At 32.6% G+C, this 7,073-nt stretch overlaps 1 long non-coding RNA gene across 1 annotated transcript; it reads left to right on the top strand.

Moving 5' to 3' along the window:
- The first annotated feature begins 1,108 nt into the window (after positions 1–1,108).
- LOC114280303 (uncharacterized) lies at positions 1,109–6,858 on the top strand. Its single transcript, XR_014362807.1, has 5 exons — positions 1,109–3,474; positions 3,614–3,656; positions 4,462–4,607; positions 6,138–6,242; positions 6,638–6,858. It is a non-coding gene; the product is annotated as an uncharacterized LOC114280303 (long non-coding RNA).
- Positions 6,859–7,073: the final 215 nt, after the last annotated feature.

Genomic DNA, 7,073 nt, shown 5'->3' with positions numbered 1-7,073 from the left:
ATATATATATATATTTAATTCATAAGCATCCCAACATACTCCATCAAGTATTCCCATTTGATTTTTTTTTTTCTTTTTTTGATTTTGTTTTACGTTCCCATTGATCCAAATTTTATGAACAATTTGGTACTACCAAACACATGACCTTTGTCTAGTTTTGAGCTGTCAAATATGCAAGGTGTGTCCGGTTATGAGATGTTGAATATGATGGGTCTATATGGTTTGACAATGGATGTGAGGATGTTTCAATTTTGTTCAGTAGTGGTTGTCTGCACAATTTGGTTTTGTTCAGCAATAGGGCTCTGGCCTATTTGATTTTGTTTAGTACTAGTGCACCGAATAAAAGTTGAACAATCATTTCCAAATTTGATTCAAAAATGTAAAAATAAAAAAAAATAACTCATCATTTCACTTTTCTGCTGGTCATTCAACAACGTTTATTTATTCATTGCCTTCTTTTATTATCAAAACACTTTGATTACAGTACAAGAAAAGTGGGTTTATGAGACGGAACTATTTGCGACGGCACACTTGCCGTCTCAAAAAGTCACTTTTTGCGACGGCAGAAAATGCCGTCTCAAAAAGCTGAGTATTCGCGACAGCACCATTTGTTGTCTCAAAAGAGCAGACCATTTGCGACGGCACTATTTGCCGTCTCAAAAAAATGAGAGTATTTGCGACGGTAAATAGTGCCGTCGCAAATGCTCTGATTTTTTGAGACGGCAAATAGTGCCGTCGCAAATGCTCTGCTCTTTTGAGACGGCAAATGGTGCCGTCGCAAATACTCTGCTTTTTTGAGACGGCATTTTCTGCCGTCGCAAAAAGTGACTTTCATGTTTTTTTTTTTAATTTTTAGTGAATGTTTTTAAAATTTTAAATATTTTTTTAAGATGCACCTTACTTAGATGTATTTAAAAAATAAAAAAATTACGAACAAATATTTTTAAAAATGAATAAATACATAAAAATACAAAAAAAAATTATTGAATTATTGTATTTTTTTTGTGTGTATTTTTGGTATTTAATGAATTTTTAAAAGATTTTTTTTTACGACTTTTTTAATTTTTAGGTGTATTTATGTTAAATGTATCTAAAAATTAAAAAAATACTTAAAATATTAAAAAAATCAATAAAAACAATATAACACGGAAAACAAGAAAGTATAATTTTCTCAAAAGAGTTTTTTGAAAACTCTAACCTAGCATAGTGATTGTGGTTTTGAGATGGCTTCATATATATACAGTCACAAAATGGTTTGAATAAATTCAACGGTATTTTTCTGTCGCAAAAAAAAAAAAAAAAAAAAAAAAAAAAAAAAAAAAAACAATGTCATCTTACTCTTTTGATATAACATTTCTCTTTTCATTCATTTTTTCATCTTCCTGTCTCTTTGTCTCTATCTCTCTCTCTTCTCTTTATCTCTTTCACTCATCACTCTTCTTTCTCTGTCTGTCTGTTTCTCTCTCTCATTTTCTCTCTGTGTTTCTTGCCTATCTTTCTTCTCTCTATCTCTCTCATCTATTTTCTCTCTTTGTCACTCTCGCTCATCTCTCTATCTCTCTCATTTCTTTTTTTTTTCTCTCTCATCTCTTTTCACTCTATTTCTCTCTTTTTCTGTCTATCTCTCGCTTATCTCTTGTTTCTCTCTTTTTTTCTATCTCTCTCTCTATCTCTCTCTCTCTTTCTCTCTGTATCTCTTTTTCTGTCTATCTCTCTCTCTCTCTCCCTGTCTCTCTCTCACTCATCACTCTTCTCTCTCTCTGTCTACTTGTCTATTTGTCTATTTATCCCTCACTATGTTCGCCTTGCTCACTCTCTTACTCCCATCTTTTCTATTTATCGAGCTCTTTCTCGATTTATCGATCCACTATAAGAAAATACACTTTTAGCAACCACTTTGTCTCTCTCTCTCTCTCTCTCTCGCTCATCACTCTATCTCTGTCTCTGTCTCTCTCTATCTCTCTTCTTTATCTGTCTCTCACAAAATTAAAATATTTTTAAAATATTTAAAAAATTGATTTGAATTAAGTTTTGAAAAGAGTTTTGAACTATGTGTTTGATTATGAGTTTTGAAAAGTAATGATTATATTTTGAATTAAGTTTTGAAAAATGGATGTAGAATTATGATTTGAAAGCTCAAAGCAAACAACCATACTTAAATCAATGGGTGGAACTATGACCGCTACCACTACCACTCTCTCTGTCTCTTTTTTTTTCTATGTCTCTCTCACTAATCTCTTTTCACTTTCTTTCTCTATCTTTTAGTTTATCTCTTGCTCATCTCTTGTTTCTCTCTCTTTTTATGTCTATCTTTCTCTCTCCGTCTCTCTCTCTCTCTCACTCACCACTCTTCTCTCTTTCTGTCTGCCTGTCTGTCTGTCTGTCTGTCTGTCTATCTCTCTCCCCCCACTGTGTTCGCCATGCTCACTCTCTCCCTCATCTCTTCTTTATTTATTGAGCTCCCTTTCGATTTATCGATCCACTACAAGAAAATACACTTTTAGCGACCACTTTGTCTCTTTCTTTCTCATCACTCTATCTCTGTCTCTTTCTCTGTCTCTTTATCTCTTTTCTCTATTCGTCTCTCACTCATCTCTCTCTCACCCATATTCTCTACCACATTTACCACTACTGCAAATGCCATTCAACTACCACCATTCTTCTATTTCTCTCTTTCACCCATCACTCTTCTTTCTCCGTCTGTTTGTCTATCTGTCTGTGTGTCTTTCGTTCATCTTTCTTCTCTCTATCCCTCCCATTTGTCTTCCCTCTCTGTCTTTCTCGCTCATCTCTCTTCTCTCTATCTCTCTCATCTCTCTTCTCTCTCTGTCTCTCTCGCTCATTTCTCCTTTTTCTCTCTTTCTGTCTTTCTCTCGTCCATCTCTCTGCTCTCTATCTTTCTATTTTTCTATTCTCTCTCTCATTCATCTTTTTTCGCTCTTTTTCTCTATTTTTGTATCGCTCATCTCTTGTTTCCCTCTCTTTTTCTGTCTCTCTCTCTATCTCTTTCTCTCTTTGTCTATTTGTTTCTCTTTCTCTCATTCTCTCTCTCTCACTCATCACTCTTAATAGAAAATATTTTTCATTAAAATATTATCCTTACTTCTACCAAATAAAAAATAATAATAATAATTTTTCATTCATTAAATATTCATTTATGATGAAAATGAAAATTATTATTATTATTTTTTATTATTTAAATATTCATTTATGATGAAAATTATTATTATTTAAATATATGTTTTTTCCCAATCCTGCCCGCTCGGTTCCCCCATTTTTTTCCATTCCCGCGGCCCCCAAAATCCCCAATCTCTTAGAACCCTAATCGTCTCCTCACTCTCTCAGTCTCATCTCAAGTTCAACTCATCACTGTCTCTCTCTCTCACTCTCTCATTTCGTTGTTCTTTATATCTGCACCGATCACTCTCTGACTCTCTCGTTGTTCATCTCATCGCACCGCCGATCTACTCACAGGTAAACTCTCTCTTTCAATCTGTCTCTCTCTCTCTCTCTTGCCCCGATCGTTGTTTTTTTTTGTTTTATATATATATACATATATATATCAGATATCTCTCTGATCTGATCTGTCTCCCTCACTCTCTCATCTCATCAGTCTCACACTCTGGTTTTGCATCTCTGCACCGATCAACTCACAGGTAAGCCTCTTTCTCTCTCTCTCCCTGATCTCTCATCTCTACACCGATCGAACAGATCTGTTCTGTTTGTTTGTTTTGGACCAACAGATCTGTTCTGTTTGTTTTGGAATCTTCTTGTTGGTTTTGTTTTGGAATCTGATCTGTTTTATTTATTTTATTCTGCATCGATCACTCTCTGTGTGTTTGTTCTTAAGGAATTTGTTGAATCTGTGTGTATGTATGTTAATCAGATTCATGTTGATTTTGTTGAATTTGTTCTTAAGAAATTTGTGTATGTATGTATGTATGTTAAGAAATTTGTTTGAATTTGTTCTTAAGAATTTTTGTTGAATCTGTGTATGTATGCATGTATGTTAAGAAATTTGTTCTTAGTTGTGTTGAATATGTGTATGTAGATGGGTTGAGGATTGAGACTATGACAAAATTGTTATTTGCAACAGGTGTTACTATTCTTCATGAATCTTTATGCTTAATCATCACATTTTATGCATTTGAATTACAATTTATTTGCTGAGATGAGATAGCACGTGATTGAGGAACTCTAGTAGAATCATCTGAGTCAATTTTATTTTTAACTTGTTGAGTTCAGGTGTCAAATAGCAGTCCATCAAGAGTGCTATGGAGTAAACAATGTTCAGGATTTTACATCATGGGTTTGCAGAGCATGCGAAACTCCTAATGTTGAGAAGGAGTGTTGACTCTGCCCTGTTAAAGGCATTCCCATTGATATCCTTATTTATGCGTTAAATACCCAGTTTCATTTTCTGTTTTTTGATTCTTATAGATTTGAATGCTGCTTCTGCAGGGGGAGCTTTGAAGCCAACTGATGTTGACTCCCTGTGGGTCCATGTCACATGTGCTTGGTTCTGGCCTGAAGTTGCTTTTGTAGATGCTGAGAAGATGGAGCCTGCAGTTGGACTTCTTAGAATTCCATCACATTGTTTTGTAAAGGTATGAGTCTTATTTAAAATCATTGTAGAAATGGTGTTTCTAACTGACACAGTGACGCAGCCGACACTACAATGATAAAATTTTGTCAGCAGTGCTTCAAGGCTGGAATATAATTTAGTGTTATACAATTATTAGATTTTTTTAAAATTTTTTTTATTATCTTTGAATGAATTATTATTCATAAATATGACAAAAAAAATATATAAAATTATATATCCGCGTGGTGTCCTTTTTTTCCAAAAAAGTTACGATGTTAAAGTGTTGTGCTTCTTATACCAGGAAAACATGCGGTTTTAGTGGGTTTGAAATAGTTTGGATGTGAATCATGAACTAGAATGCAAATCGACAGATTGAGTTTTAATCCATGATTAATCTGTGGATCAATTAATTTCAGTTTGAAAATTCCCCCAGCCACTCATGGATTAGCCAATAATTGAATAACACACAAACTACTAGTGTACCATGCTCACCTAGTATCCTCCATCACCTTGCTGGCTCGTTGTGTCTCCGTGTATAATAATAAAACAACAACGCTTTTTGAAGGATTTGAATTTGAACCTGTCACTTTTATGAATTAAGAGAAGCTTCTACTGCACCACTTGACTCCATTTTTTGTTATTTGATTAAGTATCTTGATATTGTTGAACTTACAAAACATTAAGTACTGAATCAGCTAGTAAAAGCATCTAGATATTTAGTATAAAAATTATATGACTAAAAAATTATGCAAATAATTACTAATATAATCTTAATTATATTAAAATATAACAATACTTAAATAAATTATTTTTTAAAAAAATAATATGATATATAAAATTATATAATATAGATGCTGTCATGGTGCTCTCGATCTTTGACGAATTAGTTACTTGGGCATGGACACACTAGCATGATAATTTTGAAAAAATAGAAGACATGGCATGTGAGGGACACATGCAAAAGATATATTTGTATTATTTTTCATATATATGATTTTCATTCAAAGATGATAAACATTAATTTTTTAGGTTTAAAGTATGAGGGATTAATATGTATAAATTTATGTTGTATCCAAATTTATTTTTTCAAACTTATTATGTGTGTGTCCACCTAGGTGTCTAAAGTGTGCCTGGGTCAATTTTTTGAAAAAAATAGTAGGACACAGAGTGTTTGACGAGTGTCAGTGTGTGACAGGCACTCCAACTTCTTGGAAGTATATATGCTTCTGATTTTAGAGTATATGTTAGATGATATATGTATAATTGCTATTTAGTGGAACAAGTTGCCCTTAATGTTATGTCTTTGGTTTTTTCACCTCCTCTACATGAATCCACACAAAAAATGGCAATTGTACATCTAGGATCCACCATATTTAGAAAAGAAATGGACCCACTATTATTTTTTTGAATATGATGGCTCATGCATGTACAGTGTTTGTTGTGTGAATCTACATAGGAGGCTGAAAAAAAAAAACTGTGAAATACATCTGGTGATATGCCCTCATGTTTCTTACCTTCTATTCTAAACGTGATACATTTGTTTGAACTACAGCCATGTGTTATTTGCAAGCAGACTCGTGGTTCTTGCACTCAGTGTTACAAGTGTGCCACTTCTTTTCATTCAATGTGCGCATTGAGAGCAGGATATCGCATGGAAGTAAGTTTGCTATGTTTCTTTTTCTATTATGAACAAATAATTTTGAGAAACTACACTATTTTTATAGGCTACTTAAGCTATCGAAATTATTATTTGGAGTTCAGAATGGTTTACAATAAATTTACAACACGTCTGTATTCATATGCATTTTATGATGATTATCTCATTACAGTTCGTGAGTTGGAATAAATAAACGGAATACCTTGTCTATGGTGTTTAATAGAAATCTGTTTTCATATTTGTATGACCATCAGATCATTGCATCTTATTCTGTTCATCTTTGTAATTATATAGTAGTTAATTTTTTATGTTTTTCTGTAATTAAAATATTAACACCATTATATTGTCATTAATTTTTTTTATTTTGTTATTTTCAAATATTTCCTGAGTAGCAGTTTGCTTCTTGTGGAATGCGGGCGTGTAAAGATTATAACTTTTATTTTTGTAACCCACGGAAGAATCAAGACGAAAACTTTTGGTTTTGATTTACGTTATTTAGATTTGTGAACAATATTATATATGTATTATGCGACATTATGTAATGGGATAATTTTTATTGTTATGAATTTCTATTTATGTATTGTTATGAATGAAACAACATTATGAATTTTCATTATGTGCTAACTTTTGTTTATGTATGTATTTATATTATTATGTAATTATTGGGTTTTTTTTAGTTATTTTTCATTTAATACAGATTATTTTCATATTTTTATTAATTTTAATACAGTTTTTTTTTTTTTTGGAGACGGCAACACACACCGTCTCAAAAAGAAAATTGAACCAGGATTTTTTGTGACGGCACCTTTACTGTCGCAAAAGATAGGGAAT

This window comes from Camellia sinensis, chromosome 2, assembly GCF_055761805.1.
Source record: "Camellia sinensis isolate YWXY chromosome 2, ASM5576180v1, whole genome shotgun sequence".
Lineage (NCBI taxonomy): Eukaryota > Viridiplantae > Streptophyta > Magnoliopsida > Ericales > Theaceae > Camellia > Camellia sinensis.
This window is presented reverse-complemented; position numbering and strand designations above follow the sequence as displayed.